The sequence below is a fragment of the Erinaceus europaeus genome, chromosome 2, assembly GCF_950295315.1.
Source record: "Erinaceus europaeus chromosome 2, mEriEur2.1, whole genome shotgun sequence".
Lineage (NCBI taxonomy): Eukaryota > Metazoa > Chordata > Mammalia > Eulipotyphla > Erinaceidae > Erinaceus > Erinaceus europaeus.
Window position 1 is genome coordinate 169,849,186 of NC_080163.1, and position 25,030 is coordinate 169,874,215.

A 25,030-nucleotide genomic window follows, 5' to 3' on the forward strand; every position below is an offset into this window, starting at 1 on the left:
ATAAGATTAGCTGCAGCAGACTTCTCCACACAAACACTACAGGCCAGAAGAGAATGGCAGGATATCTATCGAGTGCTCAATGAGAAAGACTTTGAACCAAGAATACTATATCCTGCTAGACTGTCATTCAGACTAGATGGAGGCATCAAAAACTTCTCAGACAAGCAACAGTTGAAGAAATCAACTATCACCAATCCTACCCTGAAAGAAGTTCTGAAAGGTCTTCTATAAACAGTCAGACCATCATAAATAGGACATATATCAGAACACTCTAAAACTCTACAAGAATGGTGTTAAAATATCTTCAATCTTTGATATCAATAAATGCCAATGGCCTGGATTCACCTATTAAAAGACACAGAGTAAGAAGATGGATCAGAAAATACAACCCAACAATATGCTGTCTACAAGAAACCCACCTAACTCAACAAGACAAACACAGACTTAAAGTGAAAGGATGAAAAACTATCATACAAGCCAATGCCCCACAAAAAAAGGGCAGGAACAGCTGTGCTCATATCTGACATGATAGACTTTAAAATAGATAAGATTAAAAAAGATAGGAATGGACACTACTTAATGCTCAGAGGATCAGTCAATCAAGAGGATTTAACAATTATTAATGCCTATGCACCCAATGAGAAGCCATCTAAATATATGAAACGTCTACTGAAAGAGCTACAGCGATATATTAACAGCAAAACAGTCATAGTAGGGTACTTCAACACTCCACTCTCTCAACTTGACAGATCATCCAGGCAGAAAATCAATAAAGACATAGGGAGCTAAATGAAGAGATAGATAAACTAGAACTATTGGATATTTTCAGTCATTCATCCCAAGAAACTGGAATACACATTTTACTCAAATCCACATGGGCCATTCTCAAGTATAGACCATATATTAGGCCACAAAGACAGCATCAGCAAATTCAAGAGCATTGAAATCATCCCAAGCAACTTCTCAGACCACAGTGGAATTAAACTAACATTTAACAATCAACAAAAGATTAGTAATAGTCCCAAAATGTGGAAGCTCAACAGTACACTTCTTAACAACCTCTGGGTCAAAGAGGAAATCAAGGAAGAAATCAAAATGTTTAGAGACTTCAATGAAAAAGAAGGCACAAGCTATCAAAATATTTGGGACACAGCTAAGGCAGTCCTGAGAGAGAAGTTCATAGCTATACAAGCACACATTAGGAAACAAGAAAAAGCACAAATAAACAGCCTGATTTCACATTTTAAAGACCTAGAAGAAGAAGAACAAAGGTACCCTAACACAACCAGAAATCACAAAAGTTAGGGCAGAAATAAATAACATTGAGAATAAGAAAACCACACAAAAGATCAATGAAAGTAAATGTTGGTTCTTCAAAAGAGTGAACAAAATCGACAAACCTTTAGCCAGACTCACAAAACAAAAAAGGGACAAGACCCAAATAAATCAGATAGTAAATGAAAGAGGAGATATCACAACAGACACCGCAGAAATTCAACATAACATGCGAGGCTTCTATGAACAACTGTATGCCACCAAGCTAGAGAACCTAGAAGAAATGGATGATTTCCTAGATACCTACCAACTTCCAAAACTAAGTAAAGAGGAAGTGGATAACATGAACAGGCCCATCACAGCTAATGAAATTGAAACAGTTATCAAAAATCTCCCCCAAAATAAAAGTCCTGGACCAGATGGTTTTACAAATGAATTCTACAAAACTTTCAAAGAAGAACAAATACCTCTACTTTTAAAAGTCTTCCAGAAGATTGAAGACACTGGAATACTCCCTGCCAGCTTCTATGAAGCTGACATCACTCTGAAACCAAAAGCACACAGGGACACAACCAAAAAAGAAAACTACAGACCAATATCTCTGATGAACATAGATGAGAAAATGCTGAACAAAATTCTAGCCAACCGGATACAGCAGTGTATTAAAAAGATTGTTCATCATGACCAAGTGGGGTTTATCCCAGGCATGCAAAGTTGGTTTAATATACGTAAATCAATCCATGTGATCCAGCACATCAACAAAAGCAAGACCAAAAACCACATGGTCATATCAATAGATGCAGAGAAAACCTTTGACAAAATACAACATCCCTTTATGATCAAAACACTACAAAAAATGGGAATAGATGGAAAATTCCTGAAGATAGTGGAGTCTATATAGAGCAAACCTACAGCCAACATCATACTCAGTGGTGAAAAGCTGGAAGCATTTCCCCTCAGATCAGGTACTAGACAGAGCTGCCCACTATCACCATTACTATTCAACATAGTGTTGGAAGTTCTTGCCATAGCAATCAGACAGGAGCAAGGAATTAAAGGGATACAGTTGGGAAGAGAAGAAGTCAAACTCTCCCTATTTGCAGATGACATGATAGTATACACAGAAAAACTTAAGGAATCCATCAGGAAGATTTTGGAAATCATCAGGCAATACAGTAAGGTGTCAGGCTACAAAATTAACATTCAAAAGTCAGTGGCATTCCTCTATGCAAATACTAAGCTAGAAGAAATTGAAATCCAGAAATCAATTCCTTTTGCTATAGCAGCAAAAACAATAAACCATCTAGGAGTAAACCTAACCAAAGGAGTGAAAGACTTGTATAGTGAAAATTATGAGTCACTACTCAAGGAAATTGTAAAAGACACAAAGAAGTGGAAAGTTATTCCATGTTCATGGGGTGGAAGAATTAACATCATCAAAATGAATATATTACCCAGAGCCATCTACAAATTTAATGCTATCCCCATCAAGATCACAAGCACATTTTTTAGGAGAATAGAACAAATGCTACAAATGTTTATCTGGAAACAGAAAAGACCTAGAATTGCCAAAACAATCTTGAGAAAAAAAGAACAGAACCAGAGGCATCACATCCCAGATCTCAAACTGTATTATAGGCCACTGTCATCAAAACTGCTTGGTACTGGAACATGAATAGACACACTGACCAGTGGAATAGAATTGAGAGCCCAGAAGTGAGCCCCCACACCTATGGACATCTAATTTTTGACAAAGGGGCGCAGACTATTAAATGGGGAAACCAGACTCTCTTCAACAAATGTTGTTGGAAACAATGGGTTGAAACAGGCAGAAGAATGAAACTGAACCACTATATTTCACCTAATACAAAATTAAATTCCAAGTGGATCAAGGACTTGGATGTTAGACCACAAACTATCAGATTCTTAGAAGAAAATATTGGCAGGACTCTTTTCCGCATACATTTTAAAGACATCTGCAATGAAATGAATCCAATTACAAAGAAGACTAAGGCAAGTATAAACCTATGGGACTACATCAAATTAAAAAGCTTCTTCACAGCAAAAGAAACCACTACCCAAACCAAGAGACCCCTCACAGAATGGGAGAAGATCTTTACATGCCATACATCAGATAAGAGTTTAATAACCAACACATATAAAGAGCTTGCCAAACTCAACAACAAGACAACAAATAACCCCATCCAAAAATGGGGGGAGGACATGGACAGAATATTCACCACAGAAGAGATCCAAAAGGCTGAGAAACACATGAAAAAATGCTCCAAGTCTCTGATTGTCAGAGAAATGCAAATAAAGACAACAATGAGATATCACTTCACTCCTGTGAGAATGTCATACATCAGAAAAGGTAACAGCAGCAAATGCTGGAGAGGGTGTGGGGTCAAAGGAACCCTCCTACACTGCTGGTGGGACAGTCAATTGGTCCAACTTCTCTGGAGGACAGTCTGGAGAACTCTCAGAAGGCTAGAAATGGACCTACCCTATGATCCTGCAATTCCTCTCCTGGGGATATATCCTAAGGAACCCAACACACCCATTCAAAAAGATCTGTGTACACATATGTTCTTGGCAGCACAATTTGTAATAGCCAAAACCTGGAAGCAACCCAGGTGTCCAACAACAGATGAGTGGCTGAGCAAGTTGTGTATATATACACAATGGAATACTACTCAACTATAAAAAATGGTGACTTCACCGTTTTCAGCCGATCTTGGATGGACCTTGAAAAAATCATGTCGAGTGAAATAAGTCAGAAACAGAAGGATGAATATGGGATGATCTCACTCTCAGGCAGAAGTTGAAAAACAAGATCAGAAAAGAAAACCTAAGTAGAACCTGAAATGGAACTGGCGTATCACACCAAAGTAAAAGACTCTGGGGTGGGTGGGTGGGGAAAATACAGATCCAAGAAGGATTTAGAGGACCTAGTGGGGGTTGTATTGTTATATGGGAAAATGGGGAATGTTATGCATGTACAAACTATTGTACTTATTGTTGAATGCAAAACATTAATTCCCCAATAAAAAAAGAAAAATAATATTGTAAAAAAGAAAAAAATGTTTGCCATTATATATTCATTATAAGCAAAAAGTATTATTACACTAAAGAACAGTTAGAATCATTAATAATTTCAATTAATAAGTATGTCCTCTTGTATGAAAAAATAATCTTAACCCCCAAAAGGTTATGATTTAAATGTCTGTAAGTAATTACAGAAATTGGTAATTAATCACACATTGAGAAAGGAGGTGGTTAAATAAATATCAACCCAAATTAGTTAAGTTTTGAAATTAATTGGGATTTTCTTTACTTATGTATATATGGCAAGCATCAGTAGGAGATAGCATAGTGGTTAAGTAAGACTTTCATGCCTGAAGTTCGTTGGTCCCAGGTTCAATCCCTGGCATCACCACAAGCAATAGCACCACTGTCCTAGAATAAAAAAGCAAACTCTTGTTCTAGCACTATGTCATTTACAATCAAATAAAAGTGCTTTGTGGTCTATTTACCGAAGTATAAAATCCAACGTCATGTAATTTCTTTATATTGATACAACCACAAAATGCTAAAGTCTATGATAAAGCCTATTTTCACTACCACATGAGGTATAAAAATGACAAAATATGGGCACTCTTGTTAAAGGAGAAGGGGAGGAGGCTAAGGACCAGAATAGAGCACATAGAGATTGTGGAGAAAGCATATTGGACATACAAAAATACATCCATACCTGAGGCTCCAAGATCCTAGGCTCAAACCCCAACACCACAAACCAGAGCTAACCAGTGTGCATGCTCTCTCATTAAATAATTATTTAAAAAGAGAAAACTGAGGAGGGTAACCATATTCAAGGAGAATGAGGTCAGAGTGCTTTGGGGGAGCTGACTGAACAATGCCTAGATTACATAAACCCTCTAACTGGTAGCACTGTAGGTGGTGACATGTAGGACCAAGCTCAACAAACGTCTATACAATAAGCCAAAGCATGACAAAAACTTGGACTCTAGTGATAGATTTCTAGTAGTTGGAATACTTCAAACACTTAAGAGTTGAGTTCCGTCTTTTCCAAGTATAGAGCTTATTACTTATCAGGTCGGTAAAAGACTGAATCCAGCAAATCTGTTCAGTTTAGAAAACCAACACATTTCATTTACCTGCACACATCGAGGCTAGCTCCTCTATGGCTCACTCAGCCTCTTGGATTTCCTGGAAGAGGGCTACCAGTGGTGCCAACTGGGCATGCCTCTACTTCAAAGACCTCCAGTCCCCTTCATGCACAGAAGGATGCTGCAAGCACTGATCCAGAGTCTGGTACTCCTTGTTAATGTCCCCTATGTACTTCTGTAGTGCCTTCTGCCTCAAAAGCATCCTAGTATCCTGATGACAATGTCTCTTGGGGCCAATTCTTACCTAACAGATGACAATATTATTCTCATTGTGTCTGAAAACACATGCCCTCACATCATGTGTCTGTACAAGCAGATGAGAACAAAGGTTGATGTGGATCTGGTGGTGACCAACAAGAGACAAGTTTCTGAACAAGCAAACAGGTGATGACTCATCTCAGTACCCAAAATACAATAAATGCACTCAGAAATTTAAAAAAAAGCAAGAAAAAAGTCAGCACTGCTTATATAATAAAGCTGAAGAAAAGTAAAGAACTTAGTTCACTGCCCCAAGACAGCTCTAAATACAGTTCCCAGTTTCCAGAACACCCCTACTGTTGGGTAATTGTGCAGATACCCTCAGGGTATCACCCATTCCTGCGAGAGCTAAAATCCTAACTTCCCAGAATGCCTTTTTTCTAGCCAATCCCACCAGGACTTGCCACTTTTATGGGAATTTCTCCCATAAAAGCCCTCACAATTCCGCCTTTCTCTCTCTTTCCTTTTCCCTCGCTTCAGCGACCTGACTCAGAGAAGGGTTGCTGCACATAGCAGTAGGCGGCCATCTTGCTAGCTCCATGTGGCCTGAAGTGCTGTGCTCTCACCCAACTCTGAGGTGCCTGCCTGAATAAAGATGTGTGTTCCCTCTCTGCTCAGGTCTCTTCTCTCTCCCCTGTGACATAAACCAACATACCACCCCAATAATTCTTTCAAACTTTTGAACTATTTTCTTTTTGTCAGGTTATTGTTGAAAATCACACCTGTATGATGCTATTCTTTCTTTCTTTTTTTTTTTAAGATTTACTTATTTATTAATGAGATAAAGAAGTAGAGCATTAATTTGGCACTTGGCATGTCAAGAATTGAACTCTGGACCTCAAACTTGAGGGTCCAATGCTTTACATACTGTACTCCTATTCTATTTTTAGACATCTCCCAGGAGAGGTAAGACACCATAACACTGCACTATTTGTGAAGATTCTCTCTGCCTGACTCTCTCTACCACACCATGCAAGTGTTCCTATGGGGATACCAGGGCTTCAACACAGGTCCTCATGCAAGGTGAAGTGTGCACTCTACCCAGTTACTTAGCACCTGCCCCCTAAATATAACATATCTAAATAAATAAAGACAGCATAGTTTCCTCTACCCACCCAATATATTTGATTAACTAACATGAAAAAATACCAGCAAAATTAATAATCAATAGTACAGGTTAAATTAGTGATTTTTCCATGGTGAGGTCAAATATGGCATGGGAATCTTAACCATGGTATTTTTCTTTTCTTTTTTTAAAAAATATTTTATTTATTAATGGTAATGATAAGAGGAAGAGAGAGAGAAAGAACCAGACATCACACCAGTACTTGTGCTGTCACTGGGGGTTGAACTCAGGACCTTATGCTTGAGAGTTCAGTGCTTTATCCATTGAGCCACCTCCCAAATCACCCATGGTATTTTTCTAACTAAACTCCCAAGTAAGCTTGTAATAATAAAAAAATAAAAATAATAATAATAATAATAATATCTATTGCTTTCTTAAACTATAAGACTGAAAATACCTTCCCCATTCTCATTAAAATCTGTATTTCTCCCAGTCCTGGAACCTTTGGGACTTTGCTTGTTATTTTTTGATGCTTCTCCTCTAGATCTCCTAGTCTGCTATACTACGTCTGAAGACTTCAACTAAATCAATGCCACCAATGCCAATGCCACCATGCCACATTATGCTACCACTGCCTTTTCACTTAGGATTGTATCCAGAGAGACCAAGCTATAGATGTCAACCTTCTAGCTCCAATAATCTGCCACCAAGTTGCAAATGCTACTATGGTTCCATCCTGATTTACCTGGGCAAACAACCCAGCCAGGTGTCCATGTCTGGTGGAGAAGCAATTACAGAAGCCAGAATTCCCACCTTCTGCTCCCCATAAATAATTTTGATTCATACTCTCAGAGGGGGAGAAATGTTAGGAGAAGATAACCAGAGGGCTCTGGACTCCAATTCCACCAGGACCCAGAGAGAGAGAAGAGGAAAAAAAGAAGGACATTAGAAAGTAGTGATAGGTGTAGGTGTGAGTTAGAAAGGAAAGGCAGGGCCACAGAAAAAACAGGTAAATGTATGTAAATGCAGGTAGTTATAGAAATAATAGTTGAGAGTCGGGTGGTAGTGCAGTGGGTTAAGCGCATGTGTCATGAAGTGGAAGGACTGGTGTAAGGATCCCAGTTCCAGCCTCCAGCTCGCCACCTGCAGGGGAGTCGATTCACAAGTGGGGAAGCAAGTCTGCAGGTGTCTTTCTCTCTCCGTCTTCCCCTCTCTCCATTTCTCTCTTTCCTAACCAACAACAACAACTACTACTACAACTACAAGTACAAAAATAAAACAAAGGCAAGAAAAGGGAATAAATATTAAAAATTATTTTAAAAAATTAAAGTTAGATAAAATGGCTGTGTATAGTACTATTTGTTCTCCCTCAACCCCAACAACATGATCAAGAGTTAACAAAAGTACATGATAGTTTTATCCAATTAGAAAGGGGGTGGGGGTGGGATATGTGTTCTAAGAAAAGCACTCTGCCTATTACATCCTGAGGTTTAAAGCTGGAGGAAAGGGCACAATGGATCAGAATCAGCCTTTATGAAAGTCTGTTGCTTCTACTGTGTGAGGTGCAATAGTATATTATTTCACTTTATCACTATCAGCCTGTGCCAGCATGCTTGCAAGTAATAAAATACACAGAATGACCTCCAAAAATATTCAAACCTGCATAATTTTACTAGTAAATTTCATGTCTTCTTTCTCACCAGAACAGTGCTCAGTTCTAGCTGATGGTGATGACAGGGACTGAACCTGGGAACTAGGAGCCTCAGACTAAGAAAATCTTATACATAACTATTCTACTATCTCCCAGGCCCTTAAAAAAGTTTAATATTTTTAATAATATTTGTAAAAGGCTATAGAAGAATGCAGCAGTAGTTACCAACAATGACAGCAATAATAATAAGGATGACAATAAACAACAAAAGCAACCAAAGGGAAAAAAAAAACCTCCTGGAGCAGTGGATTTGTAGTCCAGGAACCGAGCCCCAGCGATAACCCAGGCGGAAAAAAAACAAAAAAGAAAAAGAAAAAAAATGGACCTACTCTATTATCCTGCAGTTCCTCTCCTGGGGATATATCCTGAGGAACGCAACACACCCATCCAAAAAGATTTGTATATACCTATGTTTATAGCAGCACAATTTGTAATAACCAAAACCTGGAAGCAACCCAGGTGTCCAACAACAGATGAGTGGCTGAGCAAGTTGTCATATATATACCACAATGGAATACTACTCAACTATTAAAAATGAAAATGGAATGATCTCACTCCCAGGCAGAAGATGAAAAACAAGATCAGAAGAGAAAGCATAAGTAGAACCTGAACTGGAATTGGTGTATTGCAGCAAAGGGGTGTGTGTGTGTGTGGGGGGGGGGTTAGGTCCTGGAATAGGATGACAGAGGACCTAGTGGGGGGTTGTATTGTTATGTGGAAAACTGAGAAATGTTATGCATATAGTAACCATTGTATTTACTGTCGACTATGCAATGTTAATCCCACAATAAAGAAATAAAAAAGAAGCCTTAAAAATAAAATAATAGAAAAAGAAAAAAGAAAATTAAGACACAAGTTATCAAAATATTTTGGACACAATAAAGGTAGCACTGAGAGGGAAGTTCACAGCCATACAAGCACATATTGGGAAACACGAAAAAGCTCAAGTAAACAACCTTACTATACACTTGGAAGACTGAGAAGAAGAGAAGCAAAGAAACCCTAAAGCAAGAGAAGAACACTGAAATCACTAAGTTAGGGCAGAAATAAGTAGCATAGAAACTAAGAGAACCATACAAAAGACCAATGAAACTAAATGTTGATTCTTCAAAAGAGTGAACAAAATTGACAAACCATAGACACACTCATTAAAATATAAATAAATAGAATTGTAAAGGAAAGAAGAAATGTCACAACAGACACGACAGAAATCCAAAGTATGAAGCAAGGCTTCTATGAACAATTACATGCCACCAAGTTAGAGAACCGGGAATAAATAAGTTCTTAGATACATACAAACTTCCAAAATTAAACAAAGAGTTAATAGAAAATATGAACAGGCTATTCACAGCCAAAGTAATTGAAACAGTTATCAAGAACCTTACGAATAGTAAAAGTCCTGGACAGGGTGACTTTAAATATGAATTCTACAAAACTTTCAGGAAACAGTTAATACCTCTTCTTTGAAAGCTCTTTCAAAAGATTTAAGACACCTTCTATGAAGCCAATATCACCCTGATACCAAAAGCAGATAGGGATACAATAAAAACGAAAACTACAGACCACTATCTCTGATCAATATAGATGCTAAAAGTACTAAACAAAATTCTAGCCAACCACATAGAGAAGTATATTAAGAAGATTGTTCATGGGAGTCGGGCTGTAGTGCAGCGGGCTAAGCGCAGGTGGCGCAAAGCACAAGGACCGGTTTAAGGATCCCGGTTCGAACCCCAGCTCCCCACCTGCAGAGGAGTCGCTTCACAGGCGGTGAAGCAGGTCTGCAGGTGTCTATCTTTCTCTCCTCCTCTCTGTCTTCCCCTCCTCTCTCCATTTCTCTCTGTCCTATCCAACAACGACAACAACAATCATAACTACAACAATAAAACAACAAGGGCAACAAAAGGGAATAAATAAATAAATAAATATAAAAAAATTTAAAAAAAAGATTGTTCATCCTGACCAAGTGAGATTTATCCCAGGAATGCAAGGCTGGTTCAATATAGGGAAATTAATTAATGTGATTTACTATATCAATAACATCATGCATGTTTGACCAGAAACTATCAGATACTTAGAGGAAAATATCAGCAGAACTCTTTTCCATATAAATTTTAAAGACACCTTCAACAAAATGAATCCAATTACAAAGAAGACTAAGACAAGTATAAACCAATGGGACATCAAATTAAAAAGCTTCTGCACAGCAAAAGAAACCACCACTCAAACAAAGAAAACTCCCACAGAGTAGGAGATCTTTACATGCTGTACATCAGAGAAGAGGCTAATAGCCTATATATATATGTAGAGAGAGAGAGCTCACCAAACGCAACAATAAGAAAACAAATACCACCCCAAAATGAGGAAACAATATGAATAAAATATTCACTAAAGAGATGCAAAAGGCCAACATACAGGTGAAAAATTGCTCCAGCTCACTGTCAGAGAAATGCAAATAAAGAAGAGATAACACTTCATTCCTTTGAGAATGTCATCCATCAGAAAAGAGAGCAGCATTGTACCAAAGTAAGACTCTGGGGTTGGTGGCTGGGGAGAATACAGGTCCATGAAGGATGACAGAGGACCTAGTAGGGGTTGTATTGTTATATGGGAAACTGGGGAATGTTATGCATGTACAAACTACTGTATTTACTGTTGAATGTAAAACATTAATTCCCCATTAAAGAAATTAAAAAAAAAAAGAAAAGAGAGCAGCAACAAATGTTGAAGAGATTGTGGGGACAAATAAACCCTACTGCACTGGTGGTGGGAATGAAAATAGGTCCAACCCCTGTGGAGAGCAGTCTGGAGAACTCTCAGAAGGCTAGAAGTGAACCTACCCTATGACCCTACAATTCCTCTCCTGGGGCCATATCCTAAGGAAGCAAACATACCCATCCCCCAAAATTTGTTTATATCTATGTTCATAGCAGCACAGCTTTTAATAGCCCAAATATAGAAGCAATCCAGGTACTCAACATCAGATGAGTGTCTGAGAAAGTTGTGATATATGGATATGTACACAATGGAGTACTACTCAGCTAATAAAAATGATGAATTCACCATTTGCACCTCATCTTGGATGAAGCTTGAAGGAATCATGTTAAGTGAGATAAGCCAGAAAAAGAAGGGTGAATATAGGATGATCCCACTCACAGAAGTTGAAAAATAAAACAGAGAGGAAAAAAGGGCTAAGTAGCAACGTACCTAGTTGAGTGCACATGTTGTAGTGTGCAAGAACCCAGATTCGAGCCCCTCAGTTCCAAATTGCAGAAAGACAGCTTTCCAAGTGGTGAAGCACCGTTGCATGTGTCTCTCAGTCTCTCTCCTTCTCTATATCCCCTTTCCCTCTCAATTTCTGGATGACTATCCAATAAATAAATACAGATAATAAATTTTTTTTTAAAAAAAGAAAAACAGAAAGCAGATCTAGAACTGGAATTGGTGTTTTGTACCAGTGTAAAAAGAGTCAGGTCCTGGAACATGATGTCAGAGGAGGACCTAGAGGGGGTTGAATTGTTATGTGGAAAACAGAAATGTTACACATGTACAAACTACTGTATTTTACTATCAGCTATAAACCTCAATAAAGAAAAAAAGAGAATATTGAGTTGCCCTTGTGGTTTGGGAGGTGGCAAAGTGGAAAAAGTGCTAGACTCAAGCATGAGCTCTTTAAGTTCAGTCCCTCACAGAGTGATGCACTGGAATCCATCCTTCCTTCTTGCCATTTCTCCCTTCATTCTTCTCTCTCTCTCTCTCTTTCTCTCCCTCTCCCCTCTCATTAATAAATTTCTAAGTACGTATTTATAAATAAAACAAGTGAACTTATGTTTATGCTAAAACAAAACAGGCAAAAAGAATTAAGGACTTCTCGTGAGAGACTAATTTGAGAATCACAGATGTTCTCCACTGAAATGGTGAATCCCCGGTGCCTCCTGGTGAGACTACCTCATCTGGCTGGGGAAGGACAATGACTGACATTGTCCCTGTGTGAATCCTCTGCATCTTTGAGGACAGGCCCACCTCTGGGATACGCTGTACTCCATGGATCCCACCTTCATACTTCAAATGCTGGTAGACGCTGTTGCCAGAAATCCGGGCAGCTGCATGGTGCAGCCCACCTGCAGAAAGTGCCCAGACATAGTTAGGAATTCTGTTCTGACCATTATCAGGATCCAAAGGCCTGTATGTGATGAGAACAGAAAGTAGAAACAAAAATATTTATTCCCACCATCACCACCATCAGTGATATGAAAACTTGACTGGAAGCACTCCACCATATACCACACACCCATGGCCCCAATTTGGCCAAATCTACTCCTCAGTGCCTTGAGCTCACCCCTAAGTCTGTGATGGCCTCTGGGGACATGGCCGCCCCAAACTGCTCCTGTACAATAGCTATTATCCAGGAGACCCCTGCTTTCCCTCTGAACATAGTGGTGGAGTTCATAAGCTGTTTCATTCTGGTTCTAGAGAAGTTGAAGGCCACTAGTACATCCTTAACCTTCTATCATGCCCTGTAGACTGTCTACCTTCAAACCTGCAGTGGAGTCGCTTCACAGGTAGTAAAGCAGGTCTGCAGGTGTCTCTCTGTCTCTATTCCTCTCTATCTCCCCCTTCTCTCTCAATTTCTCTTTGTCGCTATCCAATAACAACAAAAAAAAGAAAGAAAGAAAAGAAATGATACATAGATTGCTATATGGAAAACTGGGAATTGTTATGCAAGTACAAACTATTGTATTTACTGTGGAATGTAAAACATTAATTCCCCAATAAAGAAATTAAAAAGAAAAAGAGAGAAAGGAAGAAATGATACCTAGCTTAAGATGGTAATAACTGTTGACTCACCTGTAAAGAAGGAAGCTTCACAGGCGGTTAAGCAGTGCTGTTGGTGTCTTTCTCTCTACCTCCCCCTACGATCTCAGTTTCTCTGTCTTTATTCAATAAACAAGTAAAGTAAAATAAATCTTGAAAAAATACTTGTAAATGGTTGCTCTGATACTGATATCTTGAGGTGTTTCCAATATGAAGGCTGAATGTAGCAACACCTATTGATGAGGATGATTCTTTCTCCAAGTTCTGCCTCCCAATCCCACCCCAGCACATTCATTTACTTTCAAAGATCAACATACAGCAGGGTATTGTGACCCAAATTTAGATACACACATTGTCTGGCTCAAGGAGAACTAAGTCAGCTCGACCCACTTCAATCAATACAGAGATGTTGAAAATAACTTTATATAGAGAGACCAATGCAAAGAAGCTACCCAGTGTCTTAAAAAATTATAGTGACTGTTCTTTCCTTTGCCTTGGTTCTAAATTTGTTGAATTTGGATTTTAAATGGGCCTGGCCTACTGTTGAGTCCAGTTACCCGCCTAAATCTAGGTGCAGGTTGTCTGTTTCTTAAAAAAAAAAAAAAACATAACATAACATATGTTAATTAAAAACATAATGTAACATAAGTAACATACATAACATAACTTTTTTATTCATGAGAGAGAATGAGAGTATCATTCTGGTACATGCAATGCCAGCAATCAAACTCAGGACCAGAAGGCAGCATAGGGGGTAAAGTACATGCTTTGCATAGCATGTGGCTGGGGGTCTGATCCTCCACACTGCAAGTGAAAACACAGGCAGGCAATGGGCGGGACTCCTTGCATAGAGGAGCAGTGCTGCCTCCTGCTGGATCCTTTCCCTCTTTCTCATCTGCAGAATCTCCTTTGCAGACAGAACTATGCAAAGAAAAATGCATGTTCCAATCTTGGCCCCAAATTTATGAGCCAAAGTTATTACTCAATGGCTATATGAATGACATATTAAGATGTAAGAGAGTACTTATTGGTGTTCTCTAGGCTGTAGAGTAAAAAGCTGTCCATTGAATTGCTTCATTATGGGACTGGCCATAGTGCACCCAGATAAGCACACACAGTACATGGTCAAGGGCCCAGCTTCCAGTTCCTGCTCATCCCTGCAGCAAGGAGGCCTCACAAGTGGAGCAAGTCTTAGGGGTCTCAATCTCTCTTTCTCTCTCTCTCTTTCTCTCTCTCCATATATATTCCTCCCTCCCTTCTCTTCTGAATTTCTTTTTGTCCTAGCCAACAAAATAGGGAATAAGAAAAGAAAAAAGGTTAAAAATGGCAACCAGGAGCAGTGGATTCCTAGTGCCTACACTGAGCCCCAGCGGTTATAACCTGGACACAAAGAAGAGAATGGATCCCAAATGTACTAAGGAAACTCAAACTATTTATTGCGGTATTTAACTCTGGACACACAAAAAGTGTTGTGTAGCGAGTCAGGCGAGAGCACAGCAGGATAAGTGATTGTGGAGCAAAGCACTAGGACTGGCTAAGGATCCTGGTTCAAGCCCCAACTCCCCACTGCAGGGGAGTCGCTTCACAGGCAGTGAAGCAGGTCTGCAGGTGTCTATCTTTCTTTCCCCGTCTCTGTTTCCCGAACTCTCTACATATCTCTCTGGCATATCTAACAACAATGACATCAATAACAAGAATAATAATAACTACAACAACAATAAAGATCAACAAGGGCAACACAGGAGAAAATAGATAAATATTAAAAATAATAAAAAAGTGTTGTGTAAATTTGGACCCAGATGCATCTCTAAAGTATGGAATTGAATAATTCCAAAGATCTAAAAAACATAAACCAGAGAAAGAATCATTTTAGAAAATATTGCTGAATGCCTCCAGCTGACAATGTACATGTACTTTGAATTTCTGATTCTTATTCAACAATATGCACTGTTATAAGTTGATAATTCACAATTAAAATATGTGAATGTACTACAAAAGGTTAAGAACATTTTAGATTTAACAGGCTTTAGAAATGATACCTAAGGGAGCCAGAAGGTAGTACAGTGGGCTAAGCCCACATGGCACAAAGAGCAAGGACTGTTTAGGATCCTGGTTCAAGCCCCCTGCTCCCCACCTGCAGTGGAGTCACTTCACAGGTAGTAAAGCAGGTCTGCAGGTGTCTCTCTGTCTCTATTCCTCTCTATCTCCCCCTTCTCTCTCAATTTCTCTTTGTCGCTATCCAATAACAACAAAAAAAAAGAAAGAAAAGAAATGATACATAGATTGTTATATGGAAAACTGGGAATTGTTATGCAAGTACAAACTATTGTATTTACTGTGGAATGTAAAACATTAATTCCCCAATAAAGAAATTAAAAAGAAAAAGAGAGAAAGGAAGAAATGATACCTAGCTTAAGATGGTAATAACTGTTGACTCACCTGTAAAGAAGGAAGCTTCACAGGCGGTTAAGCAGTGCTGTTGGTGTCTTTCTCTCTACCTCCCCCTACGATCTCAGTTTCTCTGTCTTTATTCAATAAACAAGTAAAGTAAAATAAATCTTGAAAAAATACTTGTAAATGGTTGCTCTGATACTGATATCTTGAGGTGTTTCCAATATGAAGGCTGAATGTAGCAACACCTATTGATGAGGATGATTCTTTCTCCAAGTTCTGCCTCCCAATCCCACCCCAGCACATTCATTTACTTTCAAAGATCAACATACAGCAGGGTATTGTGACCCAAATTTAGATACACACATTGTCTGGCTCAAGGAGAACTAAGTCAGTTCGACCCACTTCAATCATCAATACAGAGATGTTGAAAATAACTTTATATAGAGAGACCAATGCAAAGAAGCTACCCAGTGTCTTAAAAAATTATAGTGACTGTTCTTTCCTTTGCCTTGGTTCTAAATTTGTTGAATTTGGATTTTAAATGGGCCTGGCCTACTGTTGAATCCAGTTACCCGCCTAAATCTAGGTGCAGGTTGTCTGTTACTTAAAAAAAAAAAAAACATAACATACGTTAATTAAAAACATAACGTAACATAAGTAACATACATAACATAACTTTTCTATTCATGAGAGAGAATAAGAGTATCATTCTGGTACATGCAATGCCAACAATCAAACTCAGGACCAGAAGGCAGCGCAGGGGGTAAAGCACATGCTTTTCATAGCATGTGGCTGGGGGTCTGATCCTCCACACTGCAAGTGAAAAGACAGGCAGGCAATGGGCGGGACTCCATGCATAGAGGAGCAGTGCTTTGCATGTCTCCCTCACTTAAAGGATACAAAATGGAGACTGGCAGGGAGGCTTCTCAGCTGTCCCATGCAGGTGCAAGGTTCTGGGTGGGATTGATCCCCAGGCACACTATTTGAGAAAAAATTTTAAAAAGACTTTGTATTATTTAAAAGATTTACAGTTAAGAGAACAATATTACCATGATTTTATTCAAAAAAGCCAATCTGCAGCCCTGGAGGCTGGCACAGTGGTTGGAGTTTTGGACTGAAGCATGAGGTCCTGAATTCTACCTCCAGCATCACATGTTCCAGACTGATGCTATAGTGTTTTTCCTCTCTTCTCTCTCTCTCTCTCTCTCTCTCTCTCTCTCTCCTCCCTTTCTCCCTCACTGATTAATAAATCTTTTAAAAGAGCTTCAGCATATGTAGAACCAGAGTTCAGACAGACCTGGGATGCCACACATACAAATCCATATCTCTTGCCACTGAACCGCCTCCCAGGTTGCATTAACTGGCTCTTTAAAAGATTATAATTATCTATATGTGTGTACATATATTTTATAATCCTTTTTTTTGAAAAAATATGGTATGCCTCATGAATCTGTGTGTAATCCTTGAGCAGGGGCCATGCTAATATTCTATGTATCATGCCAATTTTAGTATATGTACTACGGAAGCTAGGACTATATTATAATCTTATTTAAAAAGTGTTAAGAGATGGAGACAGTTGGAGTCAGGCAGTGGCACAGCAGGTTAAGCGCACATGGCGCAAAGCTCATGGACCAGAGGAAAGATCGCGGTTCTAGCCCCTGGCTCCCCACATGCCCGAAGTCCCTTCACAGGTGGTGAAGCAGGTCTTCAGATGTCTGTATTTCTCTCCCCCTCTATGTCTTCCCCTCTTCTCTCCATTTCTCTCTGTCCTATCCAACAACAACGACATTAATCACCACACAATGTTAAGCAACAAGGGCAAGAAAATGGAAAAATAAATAAAAATAAAAAAAAGTGGAAAATAGACAAGAAAAAAAAAAAGAAAGGGAGACAATGAAACCTTGGTGACAACAACAACAACAAAAATAAAATAACCTATTTATACTCTAGAATTGCAGAATGGCTAGGGCAATGGATCTGTAGGCATTAAGTCCTGAATTCAATCCCCAGATTTGCATGTGCCATAGTCATGCTCTGCTTCTCTTTTTTTTATTAATAAATAACATTTTTCCTTTTTTAATTTCCTTTTTTTTAAAAAAAGAAAACGCGGTTCCTGCCCGGTTCCTACCCAGCTCCAAGATCGGCTGCTGCCTGGCTCTGTGGGGCTCCTAGTGCAGCTCCCACCTGCCAGCATCCTGGCTGCCCCATTGTGTGAGTAGGCAGACTGCAGTCTCCCCAGGACTGTCCCCACAGACACAAGAACCCCAGGCGACCACTGCCCACCCCCCACCACACAAGGAGCCCTGCCAGGCCCAGGCCACCGGGACGAGGGGGGTTGGGGGTAGGCGTTCGCAGTGCCCTCCAGGACCAGCAGGTTGCAAAGCCCAGACCCAATCCACAGCCTGGGCCCAGGGCTCAACAAGGGTTGGAGCCAGCTGGCTTGGGGCACCCCTCTGAAATGCATGTCTCTTCTGAGAGAGACAGAGACAGAGAAAACACTCCAGTTCTAGTAGTGCGAGGAGACCCCCAACCTGGACCCGCACCCTGTGCCCCAGCCTCCTTCACCCTAATTTGGGAGCTTGGCTCGCCATATTGCCCCAGACCAAACTCGAAGTTCAGGATTCCAAACAGCCGTCCCCCGAGGACCTCGTCGTGGGCCACACTGAGAGGAAGGACAGCGGGCGCACATTTTGGGTGGGTGGGCACGCGGAAAGTTTTCTGGGCCTGGCTGCTCCTGAAGCCAGGTTGGTGGGTTCCGGGGTCCCCTCCTGCCCAGGCGGTTGGGGTGGGCGGGAGGCGCACTGCCTGGACTCCAGCTGCGCTGGCGGGTCCTCACCCTTGGGGCGCTTGGAGCCACCAGCACTGACAAGCTGGGTGAGGCCCAGGGACCAAGGACCCCTCTCCTGGCAGGAAGGAAAGGGAAGGCAGGCTGCCTAGACTCTCCAGTGGGGTCTTTGCGCTCTCGCTCTCTTTCTATGTAGCCACCCCCCCACATAGCTAATTAAATAATAAAAATAAATAAATAAAAAACTCTTTCCTTTAACTGCTCTTTTATTACTGGTTTTTTTTTCTTGTCTTTTTCTTTTCTCTCTCTCTCTCTCTCTTTCTTTGTGGCTTCCAAAGCCACAGGCCCCATCCCCCACATCACCAAACAGTGTGCTTTCACTGAATTCACTGATACACATTTGGGAATTATTTTTGGGATGAAATCTGACTCAGAGTGGACTCTCACTACGAGTATCTCTGATCAACTTCCCTTCCTCCTTTAGCTACCCCAGAATATACAGTGGATAATAGATTTGTATAACTGTCTATCCCAGCTATCCTTGTCTAGTCCTGAGGTTTTTTTTAAATTTTTTTCTTCTTTTTTCTTAACAATCAGCTACCTCTGCTCACGAGGTTTGAGGTAATCTGGGACAGGGTGTTTTTTTTACCCTGCTCTATTTTATTATTAATATTATGTAAAGGCATATATCTTCCCCCACTTTAGGTTGATCAGAATTAACTCTTAGGGTATCTTTCATTGCTAGGGTAGTGGGCATCTTATCTATTGTGGGAGGAACTTGTCTCATTACTCCTACCTCCTCTACAGACTCTCCCCTTCCTCCTCCTCCTAGCTAATTAAAAAAATTAAATTAAAAATAAAGTAATAAAAAAACTTTCCTTTCACTGCTCTTTAATTACAGCACTTTTTTATCTTTTCTCTTTTCTCTCTCTTGTTTCTTTTTTTATCTTGTCATACACTTCTTCCTTCCTTCTTCTTTGCCTTTATGAATTTGTGAATTATTGTGGGGAAGAAATCTGACTCAGAGTGGACTCTCTATGTGTCTTATCTCTGCTCTAGTTCCCTTTCCTCTCTTGTTACCCCTAGAATATACAGTGGATAGTAGATTTGCATAACTGTCTATTCCTGCTATCCCTTCTTTTTTACTCTTTCTTATTCACTGGGATTTGGTTACTATTTTTTCACATACTGGAGATATTGTTTGACTAAGTGGTAGTGATTAAACTGCTTCAATACTTGCTAAAGTTGCTATTGTAATTGCTGAGGTTGGTGAGTGCAATTGTCATATATGTATTTAGTACACTGTTAATTGTACTGAAGACACAACAACTGAGGAATAACAGAGCATAAAAAAAGAAACACATTAAAAAATGGGTAGATCAAAAACAAATAAAACTGCTACTCCAATGAATGAAGACAAAAGCCCAGAAGAAACTACAAATCAGCCAGAAGTAACCATAGATAAGAAAAGGATGCAAGTAATAATAAACTTATTAATCACAGAAATGAAAACAACTTTGGAGGAAAGGAAAGGCAGTATTAGGGAAACAAGTTGAGACCCCCAAGGAAAATACTGATTATCTTGAGGCAATTATAGAACTGAAACCACAAATAGCTCTAATGAAGAAAGAAGCTGAGGCAAGGGAAAGCAGACTAACAGAAGCAGAAAACAGAATTAGTCAGACAAAGGATAAGTTAGAGAAAATTAACAAAGAGGTGAAAGAGCTCAAAAAGAGACTGAGAGACACTGAAAACAACAACAGAGACAATATGGGATGATCTCAAAAGAAGTAACATTCGTTTAATTGGCCTGCCAAAGGAAGAAAGAGAGGAAGGGGAAGCAAACATTTTAGAGGATATAATAGAAGAAAACTTCCGAGACCTTAATAACAGAAAGGACATCAACATTCAAGAGGCCCAGAGAGTTCCAAACAGAATCAACCCAGACCTGAAGACACCAAGACACATCATAGTCACAATGAGAAGGAGTAAGGATAAAGAAAGGATCCTAAATGCTGCAAGAGAGAAACAAAAAGTCACATACAGGCGAAACCCCATAAAATTATCTGCAGACTTCTCCACTCAAACTTTAAAAGCCAGAAGAGAATGGCAAGATATCTATTGAGCCCTGAATGAAAAAGGGTTTCAACCAAGGATAATATATCCTGCTAGACTTTCATTCAAACTAGATGGAGGGATCAAAACCTTCTTAGACAAACAACAGTTAAAGGAGGCAACCATCACCTAGCCGGCTCTGAAAGAGGTTCTAAAAGAGCTCTTATAAACAAGAACATCACTATAAATACTTGCAATATATCAGAGCAAACAAAAATTTTTATTTGAACAATGCACTACAATACATTAAATCCATGATATCAATAAATGTCAATGGTTTAAACTCACCCATCAAAAGGCACAGAGTGGGGGGATGGAACAGAAAGCATAATCAACCATATGCTGCTTGCAAGAATCGCATCTGTCACAACAAGATAAACACAGACTTAAAATGAAAGGATGGAAAACTATCATACAGGCTAACGGACCACAAAAAAGGGCAGGAACAGCCATTCTCATCTCAGACACTATAGATTATAAATTTAAAAAAGTAACAAAAGATGGGCAAGGACATTACATAATGATTAGAGGATAAATCAGCCAAGAATACATAACAATTATTAACATCTATGCACCCAGTGAGGGGCCATCTAAATATGTCAAGCGCTTACTGAAAGAATTTCAAAAATACATCAATAATAATACAGTAATAGTGGGAGTCTTCAATACCCCACTCTCACACTTAGACAGATCAACAAAGCAGAGAACCAACAAAGATACAAGAGAATTGAATGAAGAGATTGACAGACTAGACCTCTTGGACATTTTCGGAGTCCTTCACCCCAAAAACCTGGCATACACCTTCTTTTCAAATCCACATAACACATACTCAAGGACAGACCACATATTAGGCCACAAAGACAGTATCAATAAATTCAAGAGCATCAAAATCATGCCACGTATCTTCTCATACCACAGTGGAGTAAAACTAACATTTAACAACAAACAGAAGATTATTAAAAGTCACAGAAGTTGGAAACTAAACAACATTCTCCTTAAAACTTTCAGGAAACAGTTAGTACCCATACTTCTTAAGCTTTTCCATAAGATTGAAGAAACAGGTATACTCCCTTCCACCTTCTATGAAGCCAACATCACCCTGATACCAAAAGCTGATAGGGACAGAACAAAAAAGGAAAACTACAGACCAATATCTCTGATGAACATAGATGCCAAAATATTAAACAAGATCTTTGCTAAGATTTGCTAATGAGTTGAACTTGGATGGGAAAGGACGGGAAATTGAAAACCATAGTAAATATTAAAAAGAAATGTTTCTGAGTGGAGCCAGACATGTTCATTCCTACTAGAACCTGGTTTAAAAATGACAAGCTGAGAGCGGACCCCAGAGAGCCCTGAGCAGCCCCACTGCCACAGCCTCCTAGTTATCATCACACCCTGGGAGGAGCTGCAGCTGCAGCAGCAGCAGGCCCCAGTCACCATCATGGCAACCATGAGCAGAGTGGCCTAGACCCAGCAGCCGCCGGCTGCCCCCGCCCTCAGCACCACCAACACCAAGCCTGGTTCCACGGGTAGTAAAATGGTTCAATGTAAGGAGTGGATATGGTTTCAACAACAGGAATGAGCTGAAGACCTTAAGTGCTTGCTTTTTGCCCCTTGACCAGATAACCAGAACTATCTGCATTATCTATGCAGCAAGGGTTTTTTATTATTTTTACCTAAAGATGTCTCTTTTTGGTAATGTCAAACATGTTTTTTTTTTTTTTTTAAAGGCCTGGTTTTTCTCAGTACACCTTTAAAGGTTTTTAAATTGTTTCATATCTGGTCAAGTTAAGATTTTTAAGAACCTCATTTTTAATTTGTAATAAAAGTTTACAACTTGATTTTTTTTCAAAAAAAAAAAGGCAACAAGCTGCAAGTATCTGTTAATAAAGGCCTTATATATATATATAAAAAAATGACGAGCCATCTTCTGTTTCCCAAGGAGAAGACTGCAAAAGATACCTTGGTTTTACATTTTTACTAACTTTGCCATATAAACATTTAATTATATATAGATGAATTTAAAAATCTACTTTAATCTTAAATATGCTAAGTATAGAAACTAAAAATCATGTATTAATAATCACACTGTGAATCCCAAAGTATGTGTTTTCACATTTATTGAAAATATTTTATTAAAGATGTCCAGAGGGGAGTCAGCACCATAGCAGTCTAGCAAAAACCAAACAATGCATACATAACATTCCTGACTTCCATTGATGCTATAAAACAATAGTAATTAAAAAGTTATAGTACTGTAACAAAACCAATTTATACACCAACAAAACAAAATTGAAATTCCATAAATAAACCCCTATGTGTGTACTAATAAAGGACTAAAACCTTTTCAGTGGGGGAAAAGAAGGCCTCTTCAATAGCTGATACTGGGTAGTCAATTGCAGAAAAATGAATCAGCACCAGCCTTTAACACCATATGCCAAATTAACTCAAAATGGACCAAAGATCTTGTTGTTAGAACTGAGACTAAAAAATATAGAGAAGAAAACATTGGTGAAACACATCCACAATTTAACATCAGGCTCTATATGGAGACTCATCACACTATGGGTAAGCAAAACTAAAACAAGGTTAAATTACTGGGACTATATCAAATTTAACAGCTTCTACACATTAAAAGAAAACTTCACACACACACACACGCACACACAAACACAAAGGTAACCCAGAAATTGGGAGAAGATACCTGGATGTCACAAAATTGACAAGAGACTGATAACAAATGACAATAAACCAATCATATGACAACAATAACAACAATTAAACCCATTATTAAATCACTAATAAAAATAGGAAAAAACAAGCAATGTTCCTCCCTCACCAAGTGTATAGAGAACATGTTTTCTTTAGTATTTGTGTTAAGCTAGCTAGGCTAAACTCTTTTCTAAATATACTACAGAATGAATGTGGAGCTTCAGAAAGTTACTAAGAAGGTAGCTAGCAGATAGTGTGCTTCTGTGTTTTTATAGATTTTTTTCTCTTGCTTTCTTTAAATTAGTGATTTAATAATGATTAAGAAGATTGTGGGATAAGAGGAGTACAATCCCATACAATTCCAGTCACCAGAGTTCCCTATACCCTCCCCTCCACTGGAAGGTTCCCTAATCCTTATCCCTCTGGGAGAATGGACAAAAGATTTCTTCTTTTTGCCTCCAGGCTTATAGCTGGGGCTTGGTGCTTGCACTACAGTCCACTGATCCTGGAGGTCATTATTTCCCATTCTTTTGTCCTAGTTGTTACTGCTGTGGTTATTGTTGCCATTGCTACTGTTGTTGGATAGGACAGAGAGAAACAGAGAGGACAGGAAGACAGAGACTGAAAAGGAGAGCAACACCTACAGTCCTGCTTCACCACTTGTGAAGTAGCCCCCCCCCCCCGCAGGTGGGGAGCCAGGGGTTCCAACCAGGATCCTTAGGTAAGTCTTTGCTCCTTGTACTCTGTGCACATAATCCACTGCACTACCGCCAGGCCCTGAATTTGCTTTATATTTATATCAATCTTATATATGTATATATAAGATTATACATATATATTATACATATATGTATAACACTTGTTAATTATTGTATATATAAGATTATACATATATATTATACATATATGTATACACTTGTTAATTATTTACAAGATGCCTTCAAATTCTTCTATTAAATTTTTATTTATTCATTTATCCTTTTGTTGCCCTTGTTTCAAGTTAGTAATAATAACTGACCCTATTATTAATATTCTCAAATGTGTACAAAGAGAGGAAAGGCTACATAACTAAGAAAGACTACTAACCACAGTCCAGAAACATTTTTTTCATTATGGGACTATATCAATTCACATCTAGAGCATCCCCAAACAGCAGTGTTGTTTCCTCTGATGTCTGCACATTGGCTTCCATATAGTATCTACAAGGATATGTACACTGAATTGTTACTGTTTACCTTTTTGCTACAGATTTAAAGATTCTTTAAACTTCTTTTTTTAAACATTTATTCCCTTTTGTTGCCCTTGTTTAATTGTTGTAGTTACTATTGTTGTTGATATTGTTGTCCTTGTTGGATAGGACAGAGAAACAGAGAGAGGAGGGAAAGACAGAGAGGGGAGAGAAAGATAGACACCTACAGACCTATTTCACAGCCCGTGAAGCAACTCCACTGTAGGTGGGGAGTTGGGGGCTCAAACCCGGATCCTTAAGCCAGTCCTTGTGCTTTGTGCCATGTGTGCTAAACCTACTGGGCTACCGCCCAACTCCCAGATTCTTTAAATGTGCTTTTTAAAAATATATATTTTTTTATTTTCCCTTTTTTGCCCTGGTCCATTTTTATTGTTGCAGTTATTACTGTAATTATTGATGTCATTGTTAAAAATGACAGAGAGAAATGGACAGGGGGGGGGAAGACAGCAGGGGTGGGGATAAA

General features: G+C 39.1%; 1 long non-coding RNA gene and 1 other non-coding gene across 2 annotated transcripts in view; both read right to left on the reverse strand.

The window, feature by feature from the left end:
- Nucleotides 1–25,030, reverse strand: part of LOC132536779 (uncharacterized) — a 174,620-nt gene that overhangs the window by 3,795 nt on the left and 145,795 nt on the right. The window lies entirely within an intron of this gene.
- On the reverse strand, nt 17,130–17,236 carry LOC132537269 (U6 spliceosomal RNA). Its single transcript, XR_009548730.1, has one exon. It is a non-coding gene; the product is annotated as a U6 spliceosomal RNA (small nuclear RNA).